General features: G+C 35.4%; 1 protein-coding gene across 1 annotated transcript in view; it reads left to right on the forward strand.

The window, feature by feature from the left end:
* BEND4 (BEN domain containing 4) overlaps nucleotides 1–12,247 on the forward strand; it is a 43,173-nt gene that overhangs the window by 11,086 nt on the left and 19,840 nt on the right. The gene's annotated exons all lie outside the window — the stretch shown is intronic.

Genomic DNA, 12,247 nt, shown 5'->3' on the forward strand with positions numbered 1-12,247 from the left:
TAGGAATATGTAGGGAGGAAGGAAAGGGTTTAAAGAGCTCCCAGGGCAGGAGCCAGAAGTTCAATTTTTAAAAGCATTCCCCCAAATAAGAACTCCAATTTCACAAATGAAAAATTATGAGATGTGTATATATATATATATATATATATATATATATATATATATTTCTTACAGTAGTTCTACACTTATTTCTACCCAGACATAAGACATGAGTACAAACCCATCCCTTTTGTCAAACATAACCTCCAGGCAGTGCCCTTGTTCACCCGATGCCTTGTCCATAACTGCTTAGCACCCTGTTGTCTCTCTAGCTATGGAAAAACTCCAGTGAATTTTTCTGCCCTCTCTAAAAAATATTAAATGAATTGGAGAAACTGAGGCTATTATGCAATCAATTTAGGCCCCAGATATTTCCATTGTGGAAATGGCTGGAATTAGGTCTGAGTTATGCGGCTGACTACATTTAGCAAAGTAGTCAAATGACTATTCTGCTCCATCTTCATTTTACCAGTATAAATGAAAATTTTGTCTCCTCATTCTTGATATTTCAATCATATCTCCCTCTCTATAGCACTGATAATTTCTTTCCTTGTCATATGCAACTCTAGACATCTTTTTGTAATAACTCAGGTGCTTTCTAAGCTCCTTCTACTCTTGAAGCCTTCCAGATCTTTTGAATGAAAAAAAAACCACAGCTTTTTTGAATTTTTAAAAGCAAGTATTTATTCCATTAAATATTAGTATTGTATACAATAAGAATGTGAATAAAAGGGTGGCTTTGATTTATGTTACATGGAGATGAACCCCATTTTAAAAAAGGACTCCTTTTTTGCCCCTTCAGAAATTTGCCAGGTGTCTATCCAGATGAGGAGAGATAGGGAACTGAGGTTAATAGACATTAGGCCTTAGCTTCTTATGTTTGAGGAAACCCTGGGTGGGGGGGAGGTGCAGTCACTCTCTGTGCTCTAGCTGTTCATTGACAGCCATAGAGGAATGACCTCAGAAAACAGTTCAGTCTAACCAGAGTACTTCCCAGTTTCCATAGGAGGAGGAAAAGGCCCAAGTCTACCCCATCACATCTCTGTATTTAACAGCCCTCGCTATTCCTAGTCATAAAGCAACAGTCAGTATATATACCATATCATGAGTAGAAACTCTGTGGATAGCTTTCCTTCCTTCTCTTCCAGTAGTCTCCTTTGTGCAGAGGATGGGAGATTATCCAGATATCTAGTGATGACGCTGTCATTGGACAAATGAGCAGCAATAGGAGAGAGAGAGAGAGAGAGATTATTAATATATATATATATATATATATATATATATACACACACACACACATATGGTTGGAATTCATATTCACTCTTCAAAAACTATAATCCAAACTACTCAGCTATTAACCTGCCTGTGGTGAAGTCTTAAGACACATATTTCTGATTGCTTCATATTCCTAGGGCAGATGACATCCTCATTATTTTTGACAGACTGGTCATCACAAATATTCACCAAGCTGCCTAGACCTGATATTCATATTGCTTAGCATACCTGTGAATCGATTCACCTCCCATGACCTGAATCAGTGTCCTTCAAGTTTTTAGCATATCGGTAGTGTCCTAGCAACAGTCACACAGTCAATGCAGTTTTTAATTTTTAATTTTATTTTTTAATTATCAAGCATTCATCTTTTCCTCTTGCCTCCCCCCATCCACCCATCCATTAAGAAGGAAGGAGGGAAGGAAGGGAGAAAGGGAAGAAGGAAGGAAGGAAGGAAGGAAGGAAGGAAGGAAGGAAGGAAGGAAGGAAGGAGGGAAGGAAGGAACAAATGAAAGGAGAACTACAAGATCCCTGTATCACATATGCACAGTCCACATTAGTCATGTCCAAATAGGCATTTCTTATTTTGCATATTAATCCATCTTCTCTCTGTCATAAGATGGGAAGCGTTTCTCTTTATCAGTCCTCTGAAATGATAATTGACCATTTAGTTGATCAGAATTCTCAAATCTTTCAAAATTGCCCATTTCCATAATATTGATCTTATCGTATAAATTGTTCTTCTGGTTCTAGAGAATCAGAGAAACTGCATTGCATTTCTTTAATTATTAGTGATTTGGAGCATTTTTTTTCATATGACTATAGATAATCTGGATTTCTTTGAGAACTATCTGTTCATATCCTTAAACAATTTGTCAACTGGGGAATGGCTCTTATTTTTATACATTTAAATCAGTTCTTTATATATCTTGGGAAGGAGACCTTTATCAGAGAAACTTCTCACAGTTTTCCCCAGTGAGTTGTTTCTCTTTTAATCTTAGCTGTACTAGATTTGTTTGTGAAAATTTTTTTTTAATTTAATGTCATCAAAAATCATTCATTTTGTCTTCTGTGATCCCTTCCTATGTTTGGTCATTAATTCTTTCCCTATACATAAACCTGAAAAACAATTTCTCTAATTGTTTCTCTAATTTGTTTATAGTGTGACCTTTTAGTCACATGAAGTCACCTTTTAGTCACTTCTAGTTCACATGACCATTAGGACCTTATCTTGTTATGATGTGTGAAATATTGCTCTAAACCTAACTTATTTCCATAGTGCTGTCCAATTTCTCCAGTTTTCATCAATTAGTGAGTCCTTATCCTTATATCTGTTTATTGAACATTAGGCTACTAGGTTCATTTGTTTCTGTATTTTGTGTACTTAAATTGTTCCCTTGATTTATCTACTTTTATCAGCACTAAATAATTTTGGGAATTGCTACTTTGTAGTAAAATTTTAGAACCAGTATTCTTAGCCCCCCCCCCTTCTTTTTATATTGGCTCAGCCTACCTATGGACAATTAATATTTCTCCAATTACCTAGGTCTTTATTTCTCTGAACACTTTTATTAGCAGAAAAAGAAAAAGAAGAGATAAATGAACTAGGTTTTATAACTAAAAAACTAGAAAACCAACTAATTGTTGCTGTCATTCAGTCTTTTGGTCATGTCTGATTCTTTGCAACTAATTTAAAAACCCTAATTAAGTGACAAGATAGAAATCATAAAAATTGTAGAAGAGATTTAGTGAAATTAAGGATAAAAAATTGAACTAATAAAAAGAGGAGCTTTTAAAAATAAAGTAAATAAACCATAAACTAATTTGACTAAAAAGAAGAGAGGGAAATCAAGTTACCAATACCAAAAATGAAAAATAAGAATTCATAACAAAAAATAAGAAAGGAGATTAAGAGAAAGCCAATTATATGCCAATAAAGCCAATAACAAATAAAATAAGTGAATATTTACAAAAAATAAGATATTCAGATTAACAGACCAAGAAATAGAGAAGTTAAACAAAGCAATTTCAGAGGATGAAACTGAATAAGTCACAAATGAATTCCCAAAGGAAAAAACTCCAAGACCAGATGGGTTCACAAGTGAATTCTATCAAGCATTCAAAATACAATTAATTCCAATATTACATAAATTGTCTGCATAAGTAGCAAAAGTAGGAATCCTACCAAATTCCTTCCATGACACAAATATGATCTCAATACATAAACTTGGAAGAGTCAAAACAGAAAAACAGAACTATAGACCGATATCCCTAGTAAACATTGATAAAAACATTTTAAATAAAATAGTAGCAAAAAAGCTAACAAAAGATGTCACAAAGATTATATACTATTCCAGGGTGAATTTATACCAGGAATGTAGAGTTAGTTTAATATGAGGAAAACTGCACACTTAATTAACTATATTAATAACAAAACCCACAAAAATAATATGGGTATAACAATAGATGCAGGAGAAACATTTGACAAACTCAAACACTCATTTCCACTAAAAACATGAGAAAACATGGGAAAACTGGACCTTAACATGCTAAATAGCATATATCTAAAACTAAGAGCCAGCATTATATGTAATGGTGATAACTAGAGTCCTTTTCAATAAAATAAGAGGTGAGACAAGGATGCCTATTATCACCACTTCAATTTGACCTAGTATTAGATGAGCTGAATATAAGAATGAGATTAAAAAGAGGAAATTGAGATAATAAGTTTAAGAAAGAAGAAACAAAATTATCCGTATAATGTACTTAAAGAACCCTAGAAAGTCAACTAAAAATTAATTGAAACAATAACCAGCAAAGTTGCAGGACATAAGTCCACATATATTTTCAAGATTTCTGCAAATACCGGTAAAACCCAGCAGGAAGGGACAAAAAGAGAAATTCTATTTAAATAACTGCAATATGTAAAAAATACTTAGGAGTCTACTTACCAATACATATATAGAAGAATTATATAAATACAACTCTGAACCACTGTATACAAAACCATTTTCACAAAGATTGAGATTCAGAAGAGAGACAATACTTTACTTAAAATTAGGCTAGTGGTAATTTTTTATTAGTAATATTCATTGCCAACTTTAATAATACCTATGTTAAATCTGTAGTTATTTCACACAGAAATCCTCTGGTTCTAATTTGTACCAATCTGGTTTTAAGTGATTGACATTGGAAAGCCAAGAAAAAAAAAGAAATGATTTGCCAATTATAAATAGAAGATAAATTAGGGGAAAGTGAAGGTTTAAAGTCAGCAGACTTGAGCTACCAACTATAAAGCATGTGTGAACAAAAGCCTTAATATAGAATCCCATGAGAAAGATCTGCATGTTTGGTTGGAAAGGTGTTTCAGCATGAGGAGAAAGTTTGACCCAAGTGGAGAAGGAATCCCAGAGTTACTTCAACAAGCAACGAGGTCAGCTCTGATTAGGTTATCAGACTGTCTCATTTTTTTACCCCATTGCCTGTGCATTTCCCCAAAGCTTCCATCTGTTTGCATAGCCTTTCTCCCTCAGATTAATGTAATTCCTACTACTCTGAAGGCAAGCCATCACTAGCAAAAGCAATTTTCTCCAGGCCATAACTGGCTTACATAGCTCATGACCTGCCTTCCTCTAAACAATTGTGGTTCTACCTAATGGTCAAAAGTTGCCCTAGGGCAGTGGTTCTTAACCTTTTTTGTGTGTCATGATCACCTTTAGCAATTTGGTGTAACTTGCAGACCCTTTATCAGAATAATGTTTTTAAATTAAAGGAAGTGCTACATAGAAAAAGGCTGATGAAAATAAAGATCTATTTTTCCCATCTAGGTTCACAGATACCCCTCTTGCCCCACCCCCAAATCTATCTAAGGACTCCTCTGAGGCCCATGGACCCTACATTAAAAACATGTATCTTGGAGGTTTGATCATTTCCTTAAAGAAACCATTCAGATGCACTGTCTGCTCTGGGAGAGTATTTTCATTCAACATAGACAGGCAAGAACAAACCAGTTCAGAGAATAAGAAAGTACTCAGAGGGGAGGGAAGGAGGCTAGGTTATTTAAGAACTATGATGCACTAACTCGCAAACCTCAAGTAAGACTTATAAAAAGGTTAGAAGGTTATTTCACAAACACAACCCTTTCACAGAGATAGCTTATTAAGAGGGAATAAAATACCTTAGGTTTTCTCGAGCAAAGGGGTAAGCTTGCCTTACTTGGGAGCCAATGGTGTATTTTAATTTTATGTTTCTTAATCTCCATATACAAATCAACAAGTATTATTAATACCTACTATGTGCAAGGCACTGTACTAGGCACTGGGGCATAGAAAGGCATACCCAGTCCCTGCTCTCGAGGAGCTCACAGTCTAATGGTGAAATGACACACAAACTCCTTTGTATAAACACATGTAAAACTACCAAATGACCAAAGGCATTTTCTCCTATTATGAGATTATGGCTGTTGAAATAAGGTCTGTGTGAAGGTAAGGGGAGGAGGAGGGAGAAAATCTATAGAACAGAAGGAAGAGAAAGTAGAATCAGCAAAGAAAGGGGAAAAGAGAATTCCATCAGTGAAATTTGTGGCTGAGAGAAGCTGGTGCAGAGAGAAGGCTGAGAAAAGGGGAATGAGAGGGAAGGCTGCTGGATGCAGAGGACAATTCAGGAATAGGATACCTCATCTTATATTCACAACACATCTGCAAAGTATGTAGGAGAGAGCAAATGTTACTTTTCTCCATTTTATAAGTGAAGAAACAGCTTCAGACAGGTCAAGTGACCCCTCTTAGGGCATAGAGCAAGTCAATTGGCAAAGGAAAGATTAGATTTCAAATCTCCTGCTTCTAAATCCGGGAATTTCCCGGTGAAAACAAAGGATAAGAACACACCAGAGGAAAATTTCCTAAACTATGGCACCTATGGCCTGGTAAAAATTTCCATTTGTTCTCATCATTCCTTGCTCCCAAATCTGATGTTTTTCTCTTTCCTTCAACACATCTATGGCTGTGGTTGTAGCCTGTATCAAGCATATTGGCTTATTAAGGAAAGCAAAGTGAAAAAAATCAGGAAATGATAACCTTTTAGGATACCAATAATAATCATCTTTCCAAAACTTCCTACTTCAATGCCACATCATAGCATAGGGATGATCTTGAGCTGTTGGCAGGTAGGTGGCACAGTAGACCTGGAGTCAGGAAGAACTGAATATAAATCCAGTCTCAGATTACTACTACCTGTGTAACCCTGGGCAAGTTGTTTAACCTCCATCTGCCTTGGTTTCCTCAACTGTAAAATGGGGATGATAATAGCACCTACCTCCCAAGGTTGTTGTGAGGATTAAATGAAATAATTTCTGTGAAGCACTAGCACAACAACTAGTACGTAGTAAGTGCTTAATAAATGTATGTTTCTTCCTACCTGCTTGAGGATTATGCTAAGAGGGTGCAAGCTCTAGAATGTCCTACCAAAATGGGAAGGATGTATGTGTGCATCTGCCAAAGGTCTACGTACCTATTGTCTACAGACCAGTCGAGCTAAGGTATATTTTCAGAACACTCTTGTGCCACTCTCTTGGAAGATATTCAAAGCAAGTCAGCTTCTGGTAGTTTGTATTCAGGATCTTCCAATCTGTAACAAAGTTATTTGGCAAACCATTAAAAAGTCAAATAGTACAGTAAATAATTTCCATTTCCCCACTGAGTAACATGGGATTGGTATGTGACATATTTTGAGATGGATATTTCATGTTTGGAGTCTTGAAATGAAAGAACTCCATAACAAGACATATTAAATGATGAGAGAGGGATGAGAGAAGAGAAACTGTAATCAAAATTTTAATACAGCTATCTGCAATGAAAATTAGAAAATGGAGATCCAGTGGCCTTAATATGGGAGAGAGTAGTGTTAGAGCAATTTTCCTTGACTCTCTTATCTGACAGTCACTACACCAGTTGCTCAGTCATTAAAGAATGCTAAAACCATGCAATCAACAGAGCCATTTAAAACGGTGTCAGAAAAGCCATTCACTTGACAGCCTTAGAAAGAAACAAGAGTAATTTTGTGAAAGTCATAGTACCCATGGCTTTCTTTAGTAGCAATGATCATTGGTCAGTAAATTGGCGTGGACTAGAATCAACTGAGATATCATGGTTGTACCAGTTATGAAAGTGCCAAATTCACATATCCCTCCTACTAGAAAAACAACTTAAAGTACATTTCCTAGGAATGGTAGGCTAGGAACATCTTTGTATTTGACAGCATGTGAAACTGAGCATTGGGAGATATGTGATAGTATATCTATGATCCATCATTCTTTAATATTGCCTCCAAAGTTCTAACTTTAAAAAAATCCTAATGCTTATATTGATTTCTTTAGTGTATTCCTTCCAGGATTATCTTATTTGCCTTTTTATTCAGTTATATAACAAAATAACTATTCATTTCTCTTTTTGTTTGAGAGGGGAAGGCAAGGCAATTGGAGTTAAGTGACTTGCCTGAGGTCACACAGCCAGTAAGCGGGTCAAGCGTTTGAGGTCGGATTTGAACTCAGGTCCTCCTCACTACAGGGCCAGTGCTCTACTCACTGCACCACCTAGCTACCCCAATAACTATTTGTTTCAATAGCAGTATAAATAGTCCAGGTCAGGTTTAAGGACCTTTAGCAATTACTCCATTTATTCCATTATAACCTCCATTGTTCTCCACCAACTCATAGTTTATTTCCTCTGATGTATATGTGAAGTTCATTTTACTTTAGCTTTTTTTTGGCATTGGCAAAGTCAGGATGTGTGACTAGTCCAACGTAGTATCTTTTCTACGAATCAGAATAAGCTTTCTTAAAACTCATTACTCAAAGTAGGATTATAGGAACATAGATTAGCTACAACTGAAAAGGACCTTAGGAGCTATCTAATATAACCCCCTCTTTTTACAGATGAGAAAAATGAGGCCTCTACCTCCCAGGGTTGTTATGAAGATCGAACTAGATAAAAATTATAAAGCACTTTGTATAGTACCTGGTACATAGGAAGTACTTTGCAAATGTTGGCTACTATGCTTATTAAGTGACCTGCCTAAGGTCACATAAATAGGTGAGAGGTGCAATTGACCTTTAGAGAATAAGATCTCTAGATCATGATTTTGTTACTCAAAAAGATCCTTTTAATCCTTAATTTGCACATTTAAGGAATAAATAGCCCAGTAGAGGCTAGAGTCCAAAACACTTATACAGAAACTTTGTAGAGAATTGAAAATGAAATGTGCCTTTCATATTTTTGGGTGACTATGGGAATTGTCCATACATAGCTTTGCAGTATGATTACCAAAAAAATCATAACAAAATAAAGTAGAAAAAAGTTTAAGAGATTGTCAGTGTTTTCATTTTACTGACAAAATGTCAGTTCTCTCCTAAAAAGGTAACATGGTTTAACTAAGTAAGCTGCTCTGTGGGCCAAGGGAAAAAAAAAAGATTCTTTTCCTATTTTGGCCCCTGATTTGGCAGGTAAATCTTACTCAATATTTAAGTATTTATAGCATAATAATATTCACCACTTATTTTGAACATAAGACAGTTTATTTGATTCAACTTAGCCTCTGCAAATATAATGAGGCAGAGAGTAATGTACTCTTCTTCCTGGCTCTCAGTCTGGCCCCCAGCCATTATACCAGGATTAGAAAGTGCTATGCAAAGATACCTACTTTCAAGGTCCAACACCTTTACAAATTGCATCAGCCGGTTTTGCTCACTAATTTGGTCGATCCGCCTACAATTCTGTTTTAAGCTACAAGATCCTAAAGAAAGAGCTAGAGCTGTGTGGTTTGAAATATAGTAACTGACACTAATCCAAACCAAACCAACAAACATTGATTAAATGATAACGATGTGCAAGGCCCTATGCTAGGCACTGGGGATTCAGAGAGAAAATGAAAAGCAGTCCTATCCTCAGGGACCTTACATTCCATCAGTGCCCTGACCCTTGTAGCAAGGTGAAAGGAGCGGAATGAAATTGCCATCACCATCACTTCTACTTATAAACTGGGATTAGGGATTTGTCACACCTGTCCCTTGCAGGTCTATATCACTGTTATTGAACAGGTGAGTAGAAAATGCATGCCCATATTTGCATTGGTGGGTTATGGGTTGCTAGTAATACCTGACATTTTTATAGCATTTTAAGGTTTGCAAAATATTGTATATGTGTGTATTGTTGTCTGGTCTGAGAAAGTCTTAGTTCATTTTAAAAATTTAATAGCTTAATTTTTAAATTAGGTTCAATAGCTTAAAATGAACTAAGACTTTTGGGACATCATGTATATGGTATGTATACATATATGTGTACTCCTATATATATGTATACATATATATGAATATATATATGCATATTCATTTAATTTCTACAACAGCCCTAAAAGGTAGAGACTACAAGTATTATTATACCCATTTGATAAATAGCAAATAAACAAAAACCATTTGTTTGGATTATAGAAAAATTTCATTTATTAGAAAAACTACCTGTAGGTGATAGTAGTTTAAAGTTCAAAATTCGCATTAAACTAGCCCTCTACATTCATCCACAAGCCCAGAAAGTGACAGTGGTTCAAGCCTCTTTTTGTGGTTAGTTTGTTTTTGTAAAGACTGTGTCTCCCTATTGCACCCTGGCTGGAAGTTCAGGGGCTACTCCCAGGTCTGATCCTGACACTGATCAAGCATCTCTTGGATCTGCTCTATTCCCCACCTGGGCCAATTCACCCCTTCCTTAGGCAACCTGGTGCCACTGCTTAGTTCAAGTCTCAAAGAAATCAATCTTCGGGCCAATAAATAATTTTACCAAAAACTTAACAAAACACTGATAAAAATAGTAATGCTATCTTGACTGTTTTATTTTTAAAAACACTTCCTACAATAGTTCACTTTGTGTCAAGGGAGAGACACGTAAACTCACACTCATAAGGCACTTGCCTAGTTATAGTGTATTGGCCTAAAAACAAAAGTTTTGTGAAGGACATAAATCCTGACCTAGCAGCCTTGGGTCCCTTTGTTTTTCCTGCATGTATGTATGTGTATATGTATATGTATATGTATATGTATATGTATATGTATATGTATATGTATATGTATGTGTATGTGTATGTGTATGTGTATGTGTATATGTATAGATACACATACATATATATAAATTTGCGTGTGTATATATATGTGTGTATATACAAATTAAGGTTAAAGAAGGAGTTGACCAACTCTTTTAGCACAGCAAACCAACTGTGGGGGTCCCACTACCCCTCCTTGAGGATTAATTAGATTATACTCAGTAGTAAACAAACTATTCCATTGCCCTTTCTACTAATCCAGGGTAGAAAAATCCCATATAGCTTTTAATTTGCCAATCAGAAGTAAGTCAGATACGAATTCACACCAGAATTGATAATAGTTCTTTGGCATTTAAGTATTTACCAATCATTCTGGATACTTCTGTAAAAATGTTTCCCCTTTGGAAGATCGCCTTGCCTTTCTATCTGCTTTATCATTTTATCCTCATACTGAGTCTGTAAGTTTTGTAGATAGGCATTATTATTATTCTCTCTATCCTGATGAAGAAAATGAGCCACAGAGAAGTTAAATGATTTTCCTAAGGTTATGTAATTGAAGGTAGAACCCCAAAGTGTACTGACTCTTAGAAGTCTTCTTCCTCTCAGCCCTCTTGTGCCTCCACTAGATTTCTCTAATTCTTCTATTTTTATGTAAACAATGATTATTGCCATAAAATGGATTCTTAATCTGTCATTATTAAGCATGGGAAAATTGTCAAATACAACTTAATTCACAAAAGGAAGAATTCTTTCTTTTTTATGTTGTAAGATATATAATTTCATCAGTGTGGGTAACGTCTTCACCAACAGAGATTGCAACCCCTAAATTTGGAGAACCCTCTTGGTTTTTTGAACCTGGCTTATTTAAAACAGATGTGCTGTGCAATATCGCAGCCTATTAAAACTGACTTGTATAATCATTTAGCAAATGTCACTGAAATTGAAGGATTAAGTCAAACAACCGCTGAGGAGTTGCCTAAGAAACCTAGATATAAATATTGCTAATTACCTAAGTATTTGAAAGTAAAAATTCTCCCAGCCTGCCTTTTAGCCTCCTCTCTTTCAAAATGTTCAATAATATTATCAGTGAAATGGGAGAGAATTAATTGTGGGTGCTAAAACTCCTCAAGACCCAAGAGCAGTAAGTATTTGGGGGCTGGGGAGGGGGAAAGAAAGATTCTGCTTGCTACCCATAAAAATAAGACAAGCTGGAGAATGATTAGTGCTAGCACTTTAAAATCGGGGAGCTAGTTAAACATAATGTTTATTATCTTCTTAAATGTGATGCTTCCCTATTCAGCACTATGGACAGCCACTGAAAGGATTATCACTACATGTTAGTTTCAGCAAGATTCCCAAGACTTTTTTTTTTTAAATCAGGTCATTCTAAGAGGGCTAATAATAAAAGATTTTTAAAACATAATTTTTCATAAAATTTTCTTGTTTATTCAGTCAAGCTACTTCAGTTGCAGTAGAAAAGAACTATTTCCCAAAATGTGCATAGTTAATTAGGTATGTGGTAACATCTGCTTAAGAAAGGCCTTTATCTGTCAGAACTAGCTAACTAACCACCTTCACAGAATGGACCTGTGAAGTAAGAATGCATCTAAGTGTGTATATTTGTAGATGTAGGGAGGCATCTAAATTGCATGCAGTGTTTGCCCCCTGAAAATATTAGGAAGTAAAGATTAATCATATGAATATCTTGTCAACAATAAAAACTAGCTACCTGGGCCACAACTTTTAAAGTGTCACATGTTTTTGAATGTTAATTTGGTTAATGAGTCAAATTATACGAGAAATGTTTTTCTCTTCCTTTTTTTGGTTTAAATTGTGTTTATGATGCAAACTT

The sequence above is a fragment of the Trichosurus vulpecula genome, chromosome 6 (genome assembly GCF_011100635.1).
Source record: "Trichosurus vulpecula isolate mTriVul1 chromosome 6, mTriVul1.pri, whole genome shotgun sequence".
Classification (NCBI taxonomy): Eukaryota; Metazoa; Chordata; class Mammalia; order Diprotodontia; family Phalangeridae; genus Trichosurus; species Trichosurus vulpecula.